We start from the raw sequence: 22185 nt of genomic DNA, 5'->3' as shown, positions 1-22185 counted from the left end.
CCCAGCTCAGTCAGAGTTGGCTGCCCTGCTAGCTCCAGATCCCTAGATCCTCAGCACCCAAGCCTAGAATATCTTCGTGGACCTGAAAGGTTCTGCGAATCCCAGGGAAACCCTGGGCCCCGGCCCAGGCCCCGTGGCAGCTGCAAACAGGACTGGGATGAAGGTGAGGCGGGTGAGGTGCCTAAGGTGCAGAATTTAGAGAGGCGTTCACCCACTGCAGGGCCCAGGCTAGTGCAGGGTCAGCACCTGACAGTGAACGCCTCCTGACAATTCGCGCCCTGGGCGCCTCACCTGCCTCGCCCCGGCCCTGGCCCTGGGCACAGCACTGAAAATTGAGACCTTGTTCTCCATCCAGCTGCCAGGCCAGCCTGACCCCAGAGGGGCCACAAGGAGGCAGGGGCTGCAGGAGCTCTTTGAAGGCAGGTCCGATGAATGGCAGGTACTCAGGGCTAGTGTTCCACGCTGTGTAACTGGTTCATCGTAGTCTTAACTCAAGGGGCTACAGCGTACAATGATTTTCTTCAGTCACTATCCCCAACTTGGGAGGGGTCTGGAGGCCTCCCCACTTCAGAGTTCCCTGAGGTGGGAGAAGCTATTCAGCCACTACTTCTTCCAACCAAGCCCCCTGCCTTCATGCCTTACACACTTATACACCCCTGCTGCTCCCAGGGCCCCCTCGCCCAGTGGCCAGTCCTCTTGGGTAGTATAAAGTAAAACAGCTCAAACCTCACTACCTTCTGAGGCATCCACTTGACCTGAGGAAAGTGCCAGGAGTCTGCCATGCAAGCAGATGTCCCACCAGAAATGAGATGCCATTCTCCTCTCCTCATGGGCCCCCCAATCTTGGCTTTCTCTTGGAACCCCCTTAGCTGGCTGGGGTTCTGCAGGAGGGAGAAGCTACAGCACCAGTCCAAAGTTTCCTGATCCCAGTGATGCCCCCCCTTTCTGCTTACATAGATGGGGAGGGGAGGGGATTGGGAGCAGTGGAGTGGTGGCCCCCCACTGCTGGAAGTCCCTTAGCAGTTCTCATCTGACATTTGACCTCAGCTTTAGGCCCTAGTAACCCATTCTAGGCCTACAGGAGAAGTCCCACTCACATCCTGTTGAAAGTCAACTGCGTAACTCTGTATGCCTCGGCTCCAGCTCCCAAGGGTCAGAGATAAAATGAGGGCCTTTATTGACCCCAGCTATTTTCAACTGGGCAGAAATGAGGCTTAGAACACCATCGTGCCAGGGGAGGAGGAAGGGATTAGCTGGTGCCCAATTCGCAAGTGAGAGACGCCTTGGGGTAGCAAAAAGAGCAACTGGTTGTCATTCATTGGATGCATGCCTTGTGCAACTCATGGACCTATCCCAGCCTCTGTCTCTTCATCTGTAAACTGAGGATAACACAGAAGTCTCAGGAATGTAGTAAAGATCCGATGACACCAAGTATGTAGAAGCCCTATATAAACTGTAAAGTGCAGGTCAAAAAAGAAAGGCTAATTATTAACCAGTTAGAAGAAACTGTCCCTACCCTCAAAGAGCTTATGGGGATTGGGGAGCAATTCAAAACATATGATAATGGAGGCTGAGCTGTCAGGAGCAGGAGAGAGTAGTGGTTATAGCAGGGGTCTTTGAATCTGAGAGGCCTGGGTTCCAGCTTTGCCCCGTACGAGCTGTGGGACTTTGGGTAGATTGCTTCCCCTCTCTGAACCTTGGTTTCCCTGGGTGTAAAATAGGGATGATAACACCTCCCTCGGGATGTAGGAGGATCAGATGAGATACCATACAAGAAATATGAGCTACTGGAGGGCTTTGTACGTCATGGTATACAATAGATGTTGGTTATAGTTATTATTAAAAGATCAGCAGGCATGACAGTGGGAAGGGGAAGTCAGGGAAGTTTTCATAGGAAAGATCAGGCTTGAACTTGGCTTTGAAAAAGGAGAATTTGGGAGGTCAGATGGGAGAAAATGCTTGTAGGTAAGACTCGCCAAGCATTAAAAAAAAAAAAAGCCAAGGCCCCAAAGTTCACTTCCACCCTCTCTCATGGATGGTTTGCAGAGATGGTCATACGGGTAGCCCAGACGAAGAGGGGCATACCAGTGAGAAGTCACAGGGACCCTGGAGGAGTGAAATGACCCTTTTGTTCCTGATGAAATTCAAATCCCCTCACGGGCAGAGAAGGGATTACCCTGGGCCAAGCTGTGTAGTCTGCCTCCAGTTTGTGACCCAGCATGGCCCTGAGACCCCGGGCCTGTCCCTTTTCCTGAGCAATCAGTCCTTAAGAAAGTGCCTCCTCTTGGGGCGCCTGGGTGGTTCAGTCGTTAAGCGTCTGCCTTCAGCTCAGGTCATGATCCCAGGGTCCTGGGATCGAGCCCCGCATCGGGCTCCCTGCTCAGCAGGAAGCCTGCTTCTCCCTCTCTCACTCCCCCTGCTTGTGTTCTCTCTCTCTCTCTCTCTCTCTCTCTCTCTCTCTCTCTCGCTGTCTCTCTCTGTGTCAAATAAATAAAATCTTAAAAAAAAGCGCCTCCTCCTTTTTTTCACGAAGATGGTGCCAAAGGTGAAGAAGTAAGCCCCAGCCCCTCCCAAAACCGAAGCCAAAGGAAAAGCGTTGAAGGCCAAGAAAGTGGTGCTGAAAGGCGTCCACAGTCACACAAAAAAAGAACATCCACACATCACCTACCTTCCAAAGGCCCAAGACACTGTGTCTCTGAAGGCAACCCAAATATCCTCGAAAGAGCGCCCCCAGGAGAAACAAGCCTGACCACTATGCCATCATCAAGTTCCTCCAACTACCGAGTCAGCCATGAAGAAAATAGAAGACAGCACCACACTTGTGTTCACTGCGGGTGTCAAGGCCAACAAGCACCCGATCAAACAGGCTCTATGACATTGATGTGGCCAAAGTCAACACCGCAATCAGGCCTGATGGAGAGAAGAAGGCATGTGTTTGGCTCCTAACTGTGATACTTTGGATGTTGCCAACAGAATTGGGATCGTCTAAACTGAGTCCAGCTAGCTAAATCTAAATACAAATTTTTTCACCACACACAAAGAGAAAGTGCCCCCAGGTTGTCACAGGATAAATGACTGAGCCCTTGAAGGGAACTGGTATGCATTTCAGTGGGGGCTTCCTGGAGACCATGCCTTATCTCTCATGTTTCCCCGCTGCTTAGTAGCTGGAGCTCTTGCTTTCTTACATGAAACCTCAATGGATTCCTTGAGCCGTTTACATCTTCATTGTGGGCTGAATCCCAGGACCCAGGAAGCACAGTTTGCATCTGTCTGAATACCCAGGACTCACTGGTGCTGGCAGTAATCACCTGCTTTGGCCCTACAGTGTTTGGACGAACAGGATATATGTATCATGTCCTTTTCTCTGCCACCGTGCATTGGTCAGGATGGGCTGGGTGACGCTGTAGTAACACAGAAACCCTGAAATTTCGGTGGTTTAACGCAGGAAAGGCTTCTTGTTCACACAACAAGCTGAGCTCTCTGGAACATGTGATCTTTGAGATCGCCATAGGAGGGAGGAGAGAGATGAAGCATGTGTCTAAGTCAGGTTGGGCTGCCATGACAAAATACCACAGATGCGGGGGCTTAAACAACAGAAATGTATTTTCTCATAGTTCTGGATGCCAGGAAGGCCAAGATCAAGGTGCTGGCCAATTCAGTTCCTGGTGAGACTCTCTTCCTGGCTTGCAGACTGCCACCTTCTCACGGGCGTCCTCACATGGCAGGGAGAGGGGGAGAGGAAGGGAGAGACAGAGACAGAGGGATCACTTTCATGACCTCATTTGATCTTAATTACTTCCTTAACACAAATACAGCCACACCGGAGGACTGGAGGTTAGGGCCTCTTAACTACCTCAGCCCAGAAATGGTGCACACTACTTCTTTTTTTTTTTTCTTTTAAAGATTTCATCTATTTGACAGAGAGAGACACACAGAGAGAGGGAACACAAGCAGGGGGAGTGGGAGAGGAAGAAGCAGACTCCCCGCTGAGCAGGGAGCCCGATGTGAGGCTCGATCCCAGGACCCCGGGATCACGACCCGAGCCGAAGGCAGACGCCCAGTGACTGAGCCGCCCAGGCGCCCCGGTGCACACTACTTCTGATGACCGCCCTGCCTTGGTCAGAAATAGTCACATGGCTCAAACTTAACTGTAAGGGAGGCTGGGAAATGTAGGGGAGCATATGTATTTGTTGAGCACGATCTTTGCCACACACTCTCTTCTGGGCTGAGCTTTGCTGGAAAAGGAAAGTCTTAATGGTCAGAAGAATAGCTCTGAGATGTAAGGAGAAAAAACACACGGCTGGGACTGTCTACCACATAGGTTCAAAGAACCAAGACCTGGAACCTGATTCTGAATAGAATTTTCGAGGGTGGGCGGGGGAGGGTAGGAAGCTTGTCCCTGTGTTTGGTATATTTTGAGCTTTACTATGTCCTGCCCAGGATGTAAACAGAATGTTTCATCACAGATTTATCAATAGATGCTCAGGAAGTTCCAATGAACTGCACAGAGACCAAGCTTTTGATTCAATTTCTAAAAGGGAGCCCCTAGGTGGCTCAGTTGGTTAAGCATCTGACTCTTGATCTCAGTTCAGGTCTTGATATCAGGGTCGTGAGTTCAAGCCTCACCTTGGGCTCCACGCCCAGCATGGAGCTACTTAAAAAAAATTTTTTTTAAATCATTTTCCACTAATGTCAATTAAGAAAAAGGCTAACAATGTGCGGCCAAGTCAGAGTCTTCAGAAACCTGCTTTAATGACTAGATAAGCCTGCTCTGTGAGCTACACAGCCATGGTTGATTTTTAATTTGCTGGAGAGTCTGTTCTTTTAAATGGATAAACTCTGCTTCGTTTGGTGGCTTTTGGGAGACAGTATAACAAACCTACCACCTCATAGCCCGGCCTCTGTGTGGACTAGTTCAAAGTTTGAATTGGTGAAGTCCAAAATAGACAGGCTTTGCTGTTCTGAAATGTCCATAACCATGGTGGGGAAATGCATGACTAGGTGCCACATCTTTCCTTTTTTCCAATAGACTCTGGATGATTGTGCAATATGTTTTGATAGGTTGTTTTAGGGAAAGCTCTTGGTCATCTGGGATTGTTCTCCAATGGCTTCTCTTACTGCAGCTTATGCCCGAGCCTGCCTCACCCCTCTGCCTGACGGCCCAGGCACACTGGCACCCATTGGGTTCCAATAGACCCCAAGCCCTTTGCTGCCTCAGGGCTTTTGTGCTTGCTGTTTCCGCTGCCTGGAATGTTCTCCCAGATTTTTGCAGTCTGCTTCCTTCCCACCTTTCAGGTCTCTGCTCAAATGCCACCACCTCACAGAGGTCTTACTAGTTGTTTAAAGTAAAAGCCCCCCCTCTTCTCCCCCAGCCACCCACATACACATATCATCACCCAATATATTTCTTTGGTAACAATGGTCACAATCTGTACCTATCTGTTTCAATTACTTGCTTATGAATGACTTGGAAGTGGTTTCTGAGGGATGGACCTAGTAGACTGAATTTCCTCAGGGAAAATAGGGACTGAGGTGTCTATATCCTCTGTACCCACCCCCATAGAGGGAGGGGCACTGCTGACTTACATTTATGAATATTTGAGTCCTAAAGTAGCAGAAGAGTTACCAAAGCCCTGGGTGAAAGTCACATGAGCATCAACTGAACACCTACTGTGTATAAGTTTGTACTCACTATGTTCTAGGGCTCTAGAAAGTCATGGTCCCTGCCTGACTTCATGGAGCTTAGTGTTCTTATGGAAGACAGACAAATCAAGTAATTACACCAGTCCTACTCATCTTCTTCTTCTTCTTCTTCTTCTTCTTCTTCTTCTTCTTCTTCTTCTTCTTCTTCTTCTTCTTCTTCTTCTTCTTCTTCTTCTTCAATATCCTGATAGCACAGTAACAGCTAACATTTACATTGTGCTTACATATTTTGTTCTGGACATGGGGGGGTATAGATCATCTCCTAGAAATACTCACCATCTAGAAGTAACAATACAAATAATAAGTGACACATAGTTCCAAGTACCTTACATCTAGTAACTCATTTAAGCTTCGCAGGGGCCCCATGCAACAGGCACCATAATTATTCCCATTTTTACAAACAAGGACACTAAGGCTCAGAGAGGTCAAGTAAGTTGCTCGAGGTCACCCAGCCTTTGAGTGCAAAATGAGCTATTATTAGTCACTAACAGGAGAATTCCCCTGTTTCTGTTGTGGTTGTTGTTGACCCAGGTTGCTTAGGAAGTGCTACATCAACCCCAACTGCAGTTTAGATCCTGTCTGCTGATAGTCATGGTAAACAAACAATGCTGTAGGAGACCTGTGTGTGTGCCCAGAGCACTTCTGAATTTTCTCATTGATTTTGTATGCGATTGAATAGCTTTGAACCTCAATCACTGAGGCCCTTCCTCAAGAGTGACCGTTGCAGTAACCGATCTTGGCAGGGAAGTCATGTTTATAAGAGTTTTTCTTTGTTCTAAGTTAGGATCTCACACTGACCAGTTGAATGGCTGTGCTCCCAAATGCCATGCCTTCCCCTCAGGGATGGCTGAGAATGCATGACAATGGAAATATCATCACGTTTTATATAGTGCTCAAAAAGAACTGAAATCAGTGAATTCATTCATTCAACAAATTCTTCTCAAGGACTATTCTTGGTGTTGGGGCACAGCAGTGAGCAAAACAGCCAACCCCTTCCCCTCCCCACCCCGCCTGCCCCTGCCTCTGTGGTCCATACCATGTGACAGACAGCAAAGAAGATGAATAAGTAAAAAAATATCATTTGATGATAAATGCTACTGGAGAAAAAGAAAGCATAGAGGGGGGATGGGTGCAATTCTAAAGAGGGTGGCCGAGGGAGTCTTCACTGAGAAAGTGACCAGTGAGCAAAAACCTGAGAGAAATGGGGCAATTCCTATTTCCTGGAGACTAGCCCGAGGCCCTGGGCACCACTGGGGCTTGTCAAGGCCTCAGAGGTGGATCTCCTCTTTTTTTTTTTTAATTTATTTATTTCAGAGACAGAGAGAGTGCAGCGGGGAGAGGCAGAGGGAGAGGGAGAGAGAATCCTCAAGCAGACTCCAAGATAAGCAGGAGCTCAATACGGGGCTCGATCCCAGGACCCTGAGATGGGGACCTGAGCTGAAATCATTTGTCAGACGCTTAACCAGCTCAGCCACCCAGGCGTTCCTGGATCTCCTCTTTTCAAGTCTGTTCCTGTGATCTGCAGGTGTTGGGGTGTGCTTGGCATAAGCAGCTCAGACCAAGGGCACCCACCCGCCCACCCTGCCAGGGCTTCAGAAGCTGTTATGTTGAAATAACCCCGCCCCCATGCCCCTTCTGCTACTGAAGGGGTAGGTGGACCACTCCAAGAGGCTCCCCAAAGTCTCAAAGGGGCAACCCCCTTCCCTAGCATTTTATTGGTTCCCTGCTGAGAACCCCAGCTGCTGTCTGTCCTTTTGGCTTTATACTTTTAGTGTGAAGGCAGCCCCGGGATAGGCCTTCCCTCCCCCTCCCAAAAACCCTCAGCAGCCTGTGTTCCACGGAATCACTTCCCTGCTAGGGGTTGTAACATTTGCACTGAAGAGATGTTGTCAAAGCCTGGGATGTGTGTGTGTGTGTGTGCATTGCAAGGGGCGGGGGGAATGTGTCTCAGAACCCTCATATCTCATCAATTCATGGCTTTTGCTTCAGCATGGGACTAATGAGGTCATAGATGTGGATTCTGGTTTGTTTCATTCGACAGTATAACATGGAGTTATGAGCCTGAGTCTAGCATTAGATGGACTTGAACTTGAGTACTAGTCCAACCATGTACTTGTTCTATGACCTCAGGCAAGTCACTTGTAACCTCGCTGAGTGTGCATTTTCTCATTTGTAAAATGGGGATAAAAAAAAGCAACACCTTCTTCATAGGATTGTCAAGACGAAATGAGATCATCTTTGTAAGGTGCATAGCACAGTGCCTGGCATATAGCGGGTGTTCTGTAAACGACAGCTGTTATTACTATTAATTAGCGAGGCCTTGCTGAGCACACGCTGTACACCAGGCACTGTGCTAGGCGCACGAGAGTGTGGAGGAGGAATACAGAAATGAGTCAGACAAAGGCCAACTTGGCTCTGTTCCTCACCCAGCCCCCAGTCCAGCTGCCTCATGCATGGGACCTTGCAGCTGGATGTGTGAGCACCTGCTGTGGCTCCCACAGGGTCCAGGCCAGAGAGTGTCAACTGGCCCGGTGCACCAATCACACCTGCACCTTCCACGCCCACGCCAGTGCTAGAGATACAACTGAGTGCGAGTTCAAGGCCACCAGCGGAGCAAGGCATGCTTTTCCAAATGTGCGTAAGACAGGGGGTGGTGTGCCAGTGCTGTGGAGATCATAACTGGATCACCAATTTTCTGTTGCCCCTCCTCAGCTTTTTGACCATTGGCAATGTATCATGACTCTCTCCCTTTTCTTAGGAAACAGCTTCCCCTCCTTGTCAGAGACTCTGCCTATTATCTTCTCTGTCCTTTTCTTTTCACCACCTGCCCACTCCCCAATTCCTGTCCTTAGTCATTACTGGCCTCAGTGGTCAGTGGATCCTTCATGTCAATGGGGAAGCTCACTGGATCATATCAATATGTCTTACTGGTTGGCAGGACATGGTGCACTGTTGGGTGCTTTTGGGAAGAGGAGGGGAAGGGAGGGGAGAAATGAGTCCTTGGTCTCTACCCTGGCTGACGGAGTGTCATCTAGTGTGGGAGGGAGGGAGGAAGCCCACAGGGTATTGCATACATAGCCTAGTGTGCAACTCTGCAGCCCGTACTTTATGCCATCAGAGAAGGTAAGAGCAGTGAGAACCACAGCAGAGGAGGTGGAACTAGGGCTTGAAGGAGAGGAAGGATTTTCTACACTATTCCCCCTACTCTCTCTCCCTTCTCTCCTTGTCATCTCTGTCCTCCCTTCTTCTGAGTCTTAGTTATTTCATCTGCAAAATAAAAGTGCACATATTGGAGGCTTGTGGTGTCACCTCTCCTGCTTTCTGTTCTGAAAACTCCTTAGAAAGATCTGCTTCCTTCGGGCTGTTCTCCCAGGTCTGAGCCCTGCAGGCTCCTGTGGATGTGTCCCCAGGGGAAGGAGGCATGAGGGTCCAGGCTTGGGGTTCTCTGCTCCTGCTTGCTGGGGTTTGGGGAACAAGCCTGTTTCACTTTTCACCCAGGCTGGAGACAGGCAAGGATGCCGAGTCTAGAAACTGCTTTTCTTCCAGAGGCAAATGACTTCCTCTCAGCACCAGTCCCTTTAAGATGAGAGGGAAGCTAGAAGAGGTCTTTGATGTTGTTCAATGGAGAAATCCATCAGGTGGGAGCAAGCCCGGAAATGCCGGAGTGGAGGGCTGTATGGCTGTTGCATTGGTAGGGGTGCTGCCTGGACTTTGTTTTTTGACAGCAAACATTCCCTGACATAAACACAGGCAGAGCAGGGAATAACAACATTCAGTCCCCAAACAAACAAAACAGGAATGGGACCTGCCTCCCAAGGGGGGTGGCTCTTGATGCAGTGGTATTTCCTGTGGTAAACATGATGGAGTTTCCATTCTTGTCCCCGAAAGAGCACCCACCTCAGAGCTTAGTGGCTGCCGGTGGGGCTCAGCAAGGCTTCCTAGAAATGGGCAATACTGTCTTAGCTGGGCCTGGATTCAGAGGGGCATGCCTCCCTTCTGGAGTCAGGCCTGGGGTGATGGCCACTACTTCACCCTTCAAAGCTCCCTAGGACCCATTACCCTCAGGTGCCTGAAAACCCAGCTTGAAACCACCTTCCTTTTCTACCTCATCTATGACTACTCCCCTTCATACACCAAACACTCTAGCCCTAACAGACTCATCTCTGCTTTCCATGAGGGGGCCATGTTTCCTTACATCCCTGACTCTCTGCTCATTCTATTGCTTGGACCCCTGGGCCCCCACCCTGTTTCTGCTTATCCAAGAGGCAGTGGTTATGAGCATGACTCTATCTAGGTTTGATTCTGGGCTCCATCACTCACTATCTGTGTGGCCTTTGTCACATCACTTAATCTCTCTGTGCCTCCATCTCTATAATGTTAAATGGGGGTGGTGATGGTACTTACTTCATAGGATTGTGGTTAGCCCAAATGAATTACTATTTTTAGTGCACTTGGAAGAGTATCTGGTACTTATTAAGCACTATATAAGGTGTTGGGAATTGATATCCAAATCCTACCCCCTTTCAAAGTTCGGTTCAAATGCCACCTGCTCCATGAAGTCTTCCTGACAACCCAAGTGGAAATGCTCTCTCCCTCTTCCAACTTCCCATAGCTTTTTTGCTGGATCTGCCCTGGGAACATAACTACTTGGTGCTGTAACAATGTATGCACAGGTATCAGCTACCTGAGGGCTGGGATCCATTCTGTAATCTCCACAGGGTCTTACACGTGTAGGGGATCAGTAGATGCTTGGTGAATGATTGAATAGAGCTGAAAAGGACCCAGAGGGATAGTGCAGCCGCTCTTCAGCCATGGCTGGCTTCTCCAGGGGAAGGTGAGGGACCCATCACCAGCCAGTCGTGTTTGTAACAGTGGGGCCGGCTTATGCGGATCCATCACTACCCTCTGATCAGGTCTTCTTTGTGAGCATCGACAAGGCTGGGGCACAGTCAGTGGGACAGAGTGAAGGGATGCACCAAGGTGCCTCCACCATGTTGTTCCCTGACAGTAACCGTAAGGCACACTGGACTGGATCTGGGCTGCTTTATGCCCGCTCTGATCCTGGGATTCTCTGTCTATAGCACAGCCAGATCAATCCAGAACTCAGAGCAAATGCCACACATTTCCTTCCCCCAAAATGCAACTCACTGCTCTTCTTCCCATGATTGATGTGGTTCCTGCTGACCTTGGGCCTCCAGAGGCTGCCCATTTTCTTTCCCTCCTGGTCAGGGATTATGGACACATCCAGCACCTCCTTGAGTCAGGCCCATATCGAATGAAGTTAGACTTGGGTCCTACCAGGGTACCAAGCTGTTTCATTGGTAACCCCAAGCACCTTTATATACTTTTAACTGCTCTACTCTCTGACTTTTGTTCTTTGCCTATCCACCTCTTGCTGAAATGACTTCTCTGTGGGCTTCAAGTGACCATAGCTTTTTTGTATATTTCACAGCACCTAGCATCGTGGGGGTGGAGGTTGGCCTTGCATGTAGTAGAGGCATCCTTTATCCTTTTTGGTTCAGTTGCTGAATTAAAGGGTGGGGGGAGGGAAATAAAGTTACAATCACTCTGATCATATTCTTAACTTTTAAAATTCTGATCATGCTAGTGGATCCATGAATTACCAGAGTCCTGCATGACCCTTGAGTTCTAAACAACATTGTTATGAGCTGCCCTCCTCCTCTGTGCCATGATTTGTGCAAGTAAAGAGCCCTGTCCAAGGTATTGGTGAATATCTTGGGGTGGAGGAATAAGGAAGATTTGTGTTCTTTTTTTTTTTTAAGTAGGCTCCACACCCAACATGGGGTTTGTACTCACAACCCTGCGTTCAAGGGTCACATGCTCTACCAACTGAGCCAGCCAGGAGCCCCAGAAGATTTATATTCTTGTGGCATCCTCTGCCATCCAGGTTTCTGTGGCTTGGAGCATGGTGTTTGCTTTCACTGCATTGACCAAAGCATGAAAACTTGACCCTTCCTCAGTTCCCACCAAGTAAAGGAGAGTAGAATTTACTGAAGGTCTTTGGTGGATGGAATCCTGGGGAAGGGGTCACATCACACACAGACTTTCTTCATTTCTTTGGCTCCTCTGTCCCTCTTCCCCTCTGCTCCTTACCCTTTCCGTTCAAGTTTTCTGAGGTTACTACAAATTCATCACCCACTTCTGAAGCCTTGGTACCTATTAAGTGTGTGAATATTAGGGGTAAGTATCACTTTCCTCACGAACCTATCTAAGTGTTTTTTACCAACACAGGTTGTTCTTGCCCTGTGGATTCTTGCCATTAAGTAATGAGATCATTACATGAGCAAGCTCCTTCCCCTCTCTGGGCCTCAGTTTCATGGTCTGTAAAATGGACTGTAACCACTACATCAGTCCTGTCCAATAAAAATATAATGCAAGCCACAGACATAATTATCAATTTTCTGGGGTGCCTGAGAGGCTCAGCCAGTTAAGCATCCAACTCTTGGTTTTGACTCAGGTCATGATCTCGGGGTGGTGGGATCAAACCCTACATTGGGCTCTGCACTCTTGGGGGGGGGGTTGGAGTCTGCTTGAGATTTCTCTCCTTCTCCCTCTGCCCCTCACCCTGCTCTCTCTCTGTCTCTCAAATAAATAAATAAATAAAATCTTCAAAAATAAATAAATTTTCTAATAGCCACATTAAAAAAATAAACAGGTGAAATTAGGTTTTTTTTATCCTCTTGGGTAGCAATGGGGGAGCTACTATAGAATTTTTTAACAACATTATTGAGGTATAATTGACATGACTGGAACATATTTAAGGTGTGCAGTTAAAGTTTTGACATATATATACATCTGTGAAACCCTCTGCACAATCAAGATAGTATCTTTGGGCCCTTTGTAATTATATGTTTAATGATATATTTTATTTAACCCAATATATCAAAAATATTGCCATTTATATATAAATTCAACATGAAAATTATTAATGAGATATTTGACATTCTTTTTTCATATTACATTTTCAAATTCCAATGTGTTTTACACTGACAGCATGCCTTGTTTTGCACTAGCTCCATTTCAAGTGCTCCCTTGTCATACGGGGCTGCTGGTGACCATTTTGGACAGCAGAGAACTACAAGATCTCTTAGCACCCTTCCCTCTCTCTCACCAAAGGGCTCCCTGTGTCTGAATCTCTCCCGTGCATTTCCTGAAGTATGTCCTCATCTTTGGTCTTCAGGTTGCACTGTGCTTCTGTCCCTGGATCATTCAGCTGGTCCGGTCTAAATAGGCTCCAGCTGTGTGCTGTGCACCAAGGGGGCGGTGAACAGACTGCTTTCCCATGCTCAAGGTGGCTTGAACCAAGCGTTCCTGCTGTGTGCCCAACCCAGGGACTAGCCCCTTATGCAGCCTGCCATCTGGACCCATAGTCACCCCCACCCGCCCCGACTGAGACATCCAGAAGAGGGCCACTGCTTGGAACCCCTCTTAGACAATCGATTCCAGAGCAGGCTCTGGATGGAGCCATTTCTGTCAACAACAGAGTTAAGGTGGATCGGTTATGAGGTATATTAATACTAATAAAGTCTGCAAATGAGTGACTTTTTATTAGAAATGAGGTTGGATTCAGGATTATTATTATAGATAACAGCAGAGTTAGAGTTAACCTAAAGGTTGTTTTCCCTCCAGCAGACCTTCTTGAATGGGACATGAAGGGTGGGGTTATAGCTTCATGCTGGCATTGCCCACGGCCCCCCCCCCCCGTCTTCTCCAGGCAGGACCCTGGAGTCACCATGAAGCACCACTGCTACGTGTGGCCCTGCTTGCTACACATTTGGGTTGGGGAGGTAGTTGTTATCGCAATCTGAGTATGTCAGTGGGAGCATGTTCAGAGTGTGTCGTGGTGCCAGGAAGGCTGAGAAGTTCCAGAACAGGGTACCGAGGTGGGAGAGGTTCTCCAGATGAGAGGCCTCAACCTGTCTGGGGCCCAGAGCCGGTCACTGAGGCACTGCGGGAAGACGTGGAGGCTGAGCAGCGCCCACCAAGATGGAGCTGGGCTTGCCATCTTCCAGACCGCAGTGCCCTCAGCACCAGCCTGGGGGACAGGCAGGGAAAGGGTGGTAGACAATCACCTTAAACTCCCGAAGCTTTCCTTTAGGCCCAAGGGGCCCCTACTGGGGCTTGGAGGAGCTGCCTGCCTCCCCCGGGGACCGGGGAGGGAAGCTGGGAGTGGGGCTGCCTGCAGCCCGAGCTCCCAACCTGTAGGACAGCCATCTGGGGCCAGAGGGAAGCTGCAGCTTTTGCTTTTGCAGCTGCAGCGGCAGTGAAGAAAGCGGGAGGGCATCCTGAGGCGGGAAATGCCTCTCGGTGTCCTCCCCAGCTGCTTCCGGCTTCCTCCTTCATGGATTCAGCGGCTCCTCTGTATCCCCGCCAGCCCCGGTCCCATGCCCCAGGTTCTGGCAGGCAGCTGTACACCCCTCTCGGGGTCCACACGTCACAGGTCCGCTGAGGGGCTGTCAGCTCCCCATTGTTCCCAGGACTTCTCCGGCATTCCTTTGGCTCAGGAGGGGAAATGCCTGAAGCTTCCTCCCACCTCCTCAGAGATGCTTGGCGAAATAGTCACCACCATTCTTGGCTCCTCAAGGGACACGGCACTGCAAGTACACCTGCTGGAGGTCAGAGATGGAATCTGATGGGCTTGGGCTCACCCTAAATGCCCCAGGAGGGCATCTTTCCCCTCTCCCTCCTGAGAACACGCACACAGTTACTCCAAGGTTAACACACACACACACACACACACACGTACATACACACACACACTCCCTACTCTCAATCCTACCCATTTCTACATAGTTCCACACATGCTTTCATACATATGCCCCCACCCAGCCCATTTTTCCAGGGAAGATATCAGATGTGACAGAATCAGAAACTACTTTTGCTGTGGGTGTGGACTGAGACTCTTCTAGAAAGCCTTCCTTGATGATAGGTAAACCTTTCGGGATGGAAGCTGACCCCACCCCCACTACTATGCACCAGGCTTATACACACTAGGAATACAGTAGAGAACACACCAGACAAAACCCCTGCCCTCTTAGAGCTCACATTCTAGTGTGGGGAGGGGAGAACAATAAAGAAACAAGTGCTGAAGTTCAGGAGAAGAACATTCTGGGATAAGGAGTAGGAAGTGCAAAGGTCCTGCTGTCAGCAACCCTCAGTTCCTGGCCACGTGGAATGCTCCATAGGGCAGCTCACAACGTGGCAGCCAGCTTCCTCAGTGCAAGCAAGTGAGAGATGCCAAGCGAGTGTGAGGAAGACAGGAGTCAAAGTCTTAAAATCTAACCTTGGAAATGACAGCCCATCACTTCTGCCATATTCCATTTGTGAGAAGCAAGTCACTAGGTCTGGCCACACAGTCAGGGAGGGGTTGGATGAGGGTGGGGATACCAGGGGGCGGGGATCAGGGGGGCCCTCGTAGAGGCTGCCTACCACAGAAACCAGAGGACTTAGGTGGGCACAGGATCAGTGGGATCAAATGTCTGCAGAGACATAAAACAGGATGAAGTGTGAGGTGGGCGGGGGGTGAAAACCAGAGGGCAAGAGTGGGAGGATGGGCTACAGACAGAGAAGATAAAGGCAGCCGGCAGAGACCGTCTGTCTCAGAACTTTGCTGGTGCATGTCAGTGGACGGGCAGAAGCTCCGAGCACATTTGAAGGCCAAGGGGAGGGCAGGGAGCCAGCGGGGAGGTGAACATTACAGATGGTGGAGGGGAAAGGGAAAGTGTGGAGCCAGACTCCTAGGAGAAGAGGCAGGGCACCTTGTCATCTGCTGCTGAGTTTCTATATAGCACACTATTGGTTAAAAGCACGTTTACATACACATTCTGATTTGATCCTCACACCAACCCAGTGAGGTTGCGAGAGCTGGTTCTAGCATCTTCCCCATTGTATGGAGGAGGAAACAGGTATAGAGAGTCTGAGTCAGGACTAGAAGTCGGGTATTCATTCCATCTCTGGGTGTTTCAAGTCCAGGGCTGGCTCCTCACTAGGCCCCAACACTTTCCGCATGCTCTTCTACTGCTCAAGAACCAACCTTGGCTCCCTTGTGCCTGTAAAGTTGAAGAACCTCTCCTTACCCCAAGGGGACTAAATGGGGGACTACAGTTTCAGTGAAAGCAAGGCAGACTACAGCTGGAATGGAGTGAGAATTCCTTGACTGTCAAGGGGCCGTAACTCAAACTGGGTGGCTGTGGAGTGAGGGGTCTGTGGGGAAGCCCCTGCATGGTAGTCTGGTGAGCAGTGTGCAGCACGGTCCACGGGACTCTGATTAGGCCCAATGAGGGAGCGTGGGCAGGAGAGCTGCTGAGTCTATGTGGGCCAAGCAAGGCCCCTTGGGGGAGGCTCAGGGCTTGGAAAGCCGGCTCTCACTGTGGAGGAGCTGTCCCCATGATTTCCTCTCCTCGCCACTCAGTGCTGTTGGCTCTCGAGCCAGCTGTCGAGCCCAGTGAGCAGCTGCTTTGATCCAGCCTCGCCAAAGCCTGTGTTCCCTTTTCAGCTGGAGGCCCTCCAGCTTCGGGCAACATTTGGAAACTCACTGGAGAGATGGCAGTCTCCCTCTGGGAATCCCTGTCTCAGGCCCCACCCACTCCCTCAGCTCAGCCTTAGCCCTTCCCCAGGAGAACTGGAGCACCTTGAGACTGGGCGCTGTGTCTCTCCCAACAGGCAGGGAACCCAAGCCCTGCCATTCGTGAGCCCCAGGACACACACGACTCACCCTGACCCTGGGACAAGGAACCAAAGACAACCGGTCATCTGGAACCACCTGAGCTATAAGGGTTCTCAAAGACCTTCTAGAGCCTCATTTTTTTTATATAAGGAAATTAAGGCACAGAATAAGGAGGGGCTTGGTTCAAGGTCACAGAGCTACTGAGTGGTTGAGGGGGAGGGCCACAGTTTGAAGGAGACTCGAAGCTGAGGAAGAAAGGGCTGCTGGGCAGCTAAGGCAGGAGTTCTTCCAAGGAACTGATCCAAGCAACCCTTGAGAAGGCAAGGGAGTGGCATGCAGTAGGTGCTTAACAAATGCATCATAAATAAATGAGTGAATCCTCCTGCAGAGGTGGGGGAAAGGACCACGCCACAGGGGGAGAAAACGCTGCCCTGCTCGGGGTCTTGCTGAGACCAAATCAATGAGACTGGAATAGCCAGTCTGGGCTTTCTTCCCATGGGACCAACTCTGACAAGACGCTGGGGTGGTGGCCATGAGAGGGTGTTAGACGGAGGGAAGCCCCACGGTTACTTGGGATGAAGACCTCCCCCTTACTTTCCCCTTCAATTCTTACTCAGTGCTTCCTCGGTGCCAAGCAGTATTAGAAACACACACACGCACACGCACACACACGCGCACACGCACGCGCGCAGCATTGACCTACAAGATCCCCGTGAAGCAGACACCGGTAACGCCTCCGTTTTACAGATCAGGAGACATTCTAAGAAGTTCAGTGGCTTGCCCTCTCACAGCTAATACGTGGCCATCTGGTTTGAGTGCCTGTGCTCCTAGCCATTTGACTACACTGCCTTTTGGCTGAGAAGGGCGGCTTGGAGCGGAACTGCTGTCCTGCTAGTCAAAGGCCCGCTCACTCAAAGCCACCCCGGCTTGGTGGCGGCCTCGCAGGGCCCAGTTTGGGGTTGCCAAAGTCCCGCGTGCTTCCACACAGCCTCTGTGTGTCATGGGGCCCGAGGTGCTCGAACGAAAGGCCTATTGAGCCATTAGCCTTGATGAAGGCTTTGACATGAGTCTCTCAGACCTCTGCAAGGGCATGGGCTGCCCTAAGGAGACTGAACCAGGGCGGGAAAGTTGGGAAAGGAAAGGAGAGGGGGTGGAGCCGGCAGCCTGTTGCCATCTCTATTCCTTTAACCCTTACGAGCCACCTACTCTGTGGCTGTGCGGGGGCTTGGGGGGGGGGGCTGTCCCTGCAGTCACATAGCCCACAGTCCAAGGAAGGAGAGCAACTAGCAAAAAGCTACTCTGGCACGTGATGGGAGCCAGCAAGGGGGCAAGGAGAGGGCTGTGGAGGCCCAAAGAGGGGCCAAACCAACATGTAGTCCAAACCGGTCTAGTGTGCCAGGGAAAGTCTCTCCGAGAACTTGACTCTTTCAGCGGAGGTCTTGTTTGATTCCTGCACCAGCCCAGTTTACAGAGAAGACAACTGAGGCCCATTGAAGTGAGTGAGTCACAGAGTTAGGACCCAGAGTCAGCACTTGGACTTCCTGTCTGGTGCGCTTCCCACTCACTGCAGCAGAGCCCATGAGGACAAAGAAGCTCCAATGAAGGCGGGAGGCTGTGCACTGGAGGAGAGGTGTGAGGCAAGCAGGCTTAGAAGGTAAGTGATGTGCGACCTGACAGAGCTCAGTGCCCCTCGAGGCCCAGCCTCTCACCAGAGCCCACACACTTGGGCTGGTCCTGGGGGCAGCCAAAGGAGGGCCACGCCCACCAGGCCCACCAACTGGGGACGTAGCTCTGTATGCTGCAGCCCCAGACCTTCCACATGACAGATGTGGTGTTCCTGACACCTTCCCCTGAGTTTCCATGGCAACTAGGAATCATTCCCCCCCCAACTCAAGATGTTCTGCCTGTTGTGGCCAGCAGCTGTGTGAGCCGTGAGGAAATAACACCTCTGGCCTTCAAGATTGGATTTGCCCTTCATTCATCCCTGATGGGGCAGAGTTAGATGTGGATATTAGTGGGGGTGGGGCAGGCGATCAGGGGTCTCTAATGCTTCGAATGCATCCACCTGCTTTAGCTCAATGTCACCAGAGATAGGTTATGGGTCAGCATTCATCCCAGAAGCCCCTGCTGGAGCTAGCAAGGAGGCATCCCCGCCGAAGAGATGCTCAATGTTTAACAGACCCAAACTTCAGTTAACCCCCAAAGCTTCCATTTTCCCATCTGCTAAATGAAGGTAATTATGCCTGTCTAAATAGCTTGTTATGAGGAAGAAATAAGACGACGTCTAGCACAGAATGCGTGTTCTGACAAAATGTCTAGCACATAGTAGGTGCTCAAAAATGTCAATCTGGGGGGTCCATTCTCAACATTTTGCCTGCCCCCACAATGTAACCTTCTCTCCTCTCCAGATCCTTATTATAACCTCCCATGAATAGGTAGGAAGACAGAAGTCCCAGCGGTCTTTGGGAATTCGAAGAGCCCGAGTTAGAGATCACCTGGAAGTTCACAACTTCCTGGTTTCCTGGGAGTGGTTCTACCAGCATGAGAGTCCTGGATTTTAGTGCCGGCTATACTAATGACTGGCTCTGGGGCAACAGGCAAGTCACCTGTCCTCTCTGGTCCCCGGTTAGCCTTTCCACCCTGACAATGAGGGACTGGCCTAGGCCAGAGGCTTTTCAGATTGTGTTCTACAGAAGGCTAGGTGCTTCAGGGGACACTGTGGTGTGGAGAGGAGTAAGACCGAATGGGTGAGGCTCTGGGCCTCCAGATCCTGCTTTAATGGAATTCATATGTGCCACAGCTTTAAAAGTAGTTTGAAAATTCTGACCCCATGCTCCTGGCTTTGCCAGGGGGAGATGGCCCCCGGCTGCTTCCTCGGTTCCAGAGTTCATAAGCCCTGTGGCCTGGGAGCAGCCATCCCGAGAGATGCTCCTGACCCTAAAGTTGCCCCAAAGTTCCATTTTCTTCCATGCCACCCAGCCTCAGCCCTCTTCCCGCTTCAGCCCTTCTCCCTGACAGTCTGAGCTGCCTAACCCCAGACTGCTTCAGCCAAACACCCTGAAGAACAGTATGGTGAAGGGGGCTGGGGTCGAGAGGGAGCCTCGGAGGGGGAATAAGCCCTGGTTAGCGCTTCGTCTTGGGAGGGAACAGCAGGACACCAGGCCAGTGGCCTGCCTCCCAGGGTGTTCTTGCTGAGTGTGGACGGTGGGGGTCTAATCTGCATTTGGGACAAAGCCTATGCGGTGCTTGAGTGTTGTTGTCATGGAGACTCAAAAAGGTGTTATTAGCATCTTTTCAACTCGCTGGCCCTGTGTGGTCCAGTCCCGTGCAATCTTAGCAATAGCGCACCATCACCCTGGCAACCCATTAGCCTAGTGTTGTTACCATGGAAACCCCCACAAGGTCGATCAGCCTGGAACTTCCCGGAGGAGATGTGTGCTGGGGGATCCACTCATGGCAGGGCACACTCCGCAGGTCTCCCAACTGACAGTGACCCACTCTACGGACACTGAAGGTAATTTAGGATCTTTTCTGGAGCGGTTCAGAATCAGTGAGACAGGAAAGAATTTGGCCCTGAAGAGTGGCAGGCTTTGTTACCATGGAAAAGCTGCTTCTAAGGATCTCAAAGCACAATGCAAAAGTAACTCTTCCAGGAGATTGAGGCAGGAAAGGAGGCTGTGAGTCTGTCCTTCATTCACTTGTCCATTTATTCATTCAGCATTTATTGACCGCCTGTTAATACAATGAGCACTGTGTGTGTCCTGGGCCCTATCTATAAGAATACCTGCTCACTCACTCTCTTCAATGGAAAGAGGAATAGTGAGGTGGGGGTACCATCCCACTTCCTGCTTCAATCTTCATTTGAGGAGAAGGTGTGGGCATGCCAAAGGAAATGAGATCAGAGGGTCTGGGCGTGGGGGGGGCGGGGTACAGGGAGAATATTTGCTTTCTGTAGTCTCCTCTTTTTAGCCTACCCCTTGCTTGAGTCTTCAGGGAATTGGGATCTTTCTGTAGTCTGGATCACCAAAGGCTTGCAAGAAGATTCTAGCAGCCACGGCTAGAATGGGCTACCTTGAGAAGTGATGAGCTCCCCATCACTGGAGGTATGCAAGCAGAGGCAAAATAACTGCTCAGTGAAGACCATGTAGAAATCATAGAGCACAATGATTAAGAGCACAGATTGTGGAACCAGACTACCAGGCTTCAACTCTTGTCCCAGTTGACTAACTATGTGACTTTGGGTGTTTTGCTGAAACTTATTGAGCTTTGGTTTCTTCATCTGTAAAATGGGAATAATAAGAGTTTCTACCTCATGGGGTTGTTGTGGGGATTTAAGTGAGTAAAATATATGTAAAGCACTTAGAAAAGTACCTAGCATATAATAAGGGCTCAACAAATACTAGCTTGTCTGATCTAATGATGGCTCAGCAGAGGTTCCTGCCAACACTGAGATATTGTATGATTGTTGTTTACAAATGTATCTGAGCACCCTGGGTATAAAAACAGGGATTCTGGCAAGAGTGAGACTGCCCCACTGGGGAGCTGGCTGAGGGGAGCTCCTTAGAGCTTTGCATTCACCCCTTGCATGCTTCCAGCAATGGTTTCCTTTTCAAAGTGATTTAGGATTCAGTGTCTTCATTGAACCTCAAGACAGCTCAAGAGGTACAATTATCACCCCCATGTTATAGATAAGGGAGGTGAAGCTCAGAGGGGGAGAGTGAGGCAGCTACCAAGTGGCAGAGTTAGGAGGGCAGCCCTGGATCAAAAGATCTAGCAATCCTCAGGGCATATGGGGAGGACAGAAGGTGGAAAGGGCAAGTCATGGGGCTGGCAGAGGAGGGGCTCCGCCCAGCAGTCACCTTCAGGAAACAGCTCCCACAGTTTGCATTTCTCTCAGGAAGAGCTGAGGCCAAAGCCCAGGGAGCGGAAGAAGGTGTTTCCTAGAAATGCTGTGGGTGTGGCTGGTGTGCCTCACCCATGGACAAAGGACAAGGCTAGGCCCGCTCCTGAGCATTCACTTGAACCTGAACTTGAATCCTCCAGAGCTCCCTTACCTCTGAGCTTACTCAGAAAGCTGGGCCTTTGGGCAAAGTCCAAGGGAGTCATTAGACTCTGATCTGATACTTCAGAACCCAGCCTAATGACTCCAGTGTTGAACTGATGGCTGATGGCCTCACCAAGGAATTTTACCTGCTGAGACTAGTAAGGTGGGCTAATGTTTTCATGCCATTTGGAGGGGCAATGAAGAAGGGCTATTAAAAAAGAAAGAAAAAAGAAAAACACAACCTTCTTGTCAGGCTTAAGAACTAAGTCATGGTCTCCTGAAGCTCCAGGTTAAAATATATATATTCCCTGGGAGTGTGGGAAGTGGACAGGGGTGACATTAAAAATCTTTAATAACCAGTGTGGCATGATCAGCCCTGACTGATCAGAACGTTTGCAGACCAGAAACACCCAGGAAGGCCGCACCAGCACACAGAGAAAAAGAGCAGAGGCCTTACAGAGAGCCTTGGTAGGGGCGGGGTGCTCCTTTAGGGCTCTCCCATGAGCACATGCAGAAATCAGATTTGCTTATCGCCTCCAGAGGCTATGAGACTTCCCCCAGTAGCTGTGAGGGTGCAGGTGTGTACCTGCTAGCAGGGGCTCTGGCAGGGACAAAGAAATATTCCTTGGGACAGCCCAAGAGTCGGACAGCCTAGGACCATCCAGTACGGATGCAAACAGGGCCTGGCTTGGACTTACAGGGCCAGCTGCTGCCCTTTGGCAACCACAAGCTGGATAACTTCACCCCTGGT

This window comes from Eumetopias jubatus, unplaced genomic scaffold (genome assembly GCF_037043125.1).
Source record: "Eumetopias jubatus isolate StellerSeaLion01/CBP00866 unplaced genomic scaffold, mEumJub1_p1.0 scaffold_11, whole genome shotgun sequence".
Taxonomy (NCBI): Eukaryota; Metazoa; Chordata; class Mammalia; order Carnivora; family Otariidae; genus Eumetopias; species Eumetopias jubatus.
Note: the sequence above shows the minus strand (reverse complement) of the source record.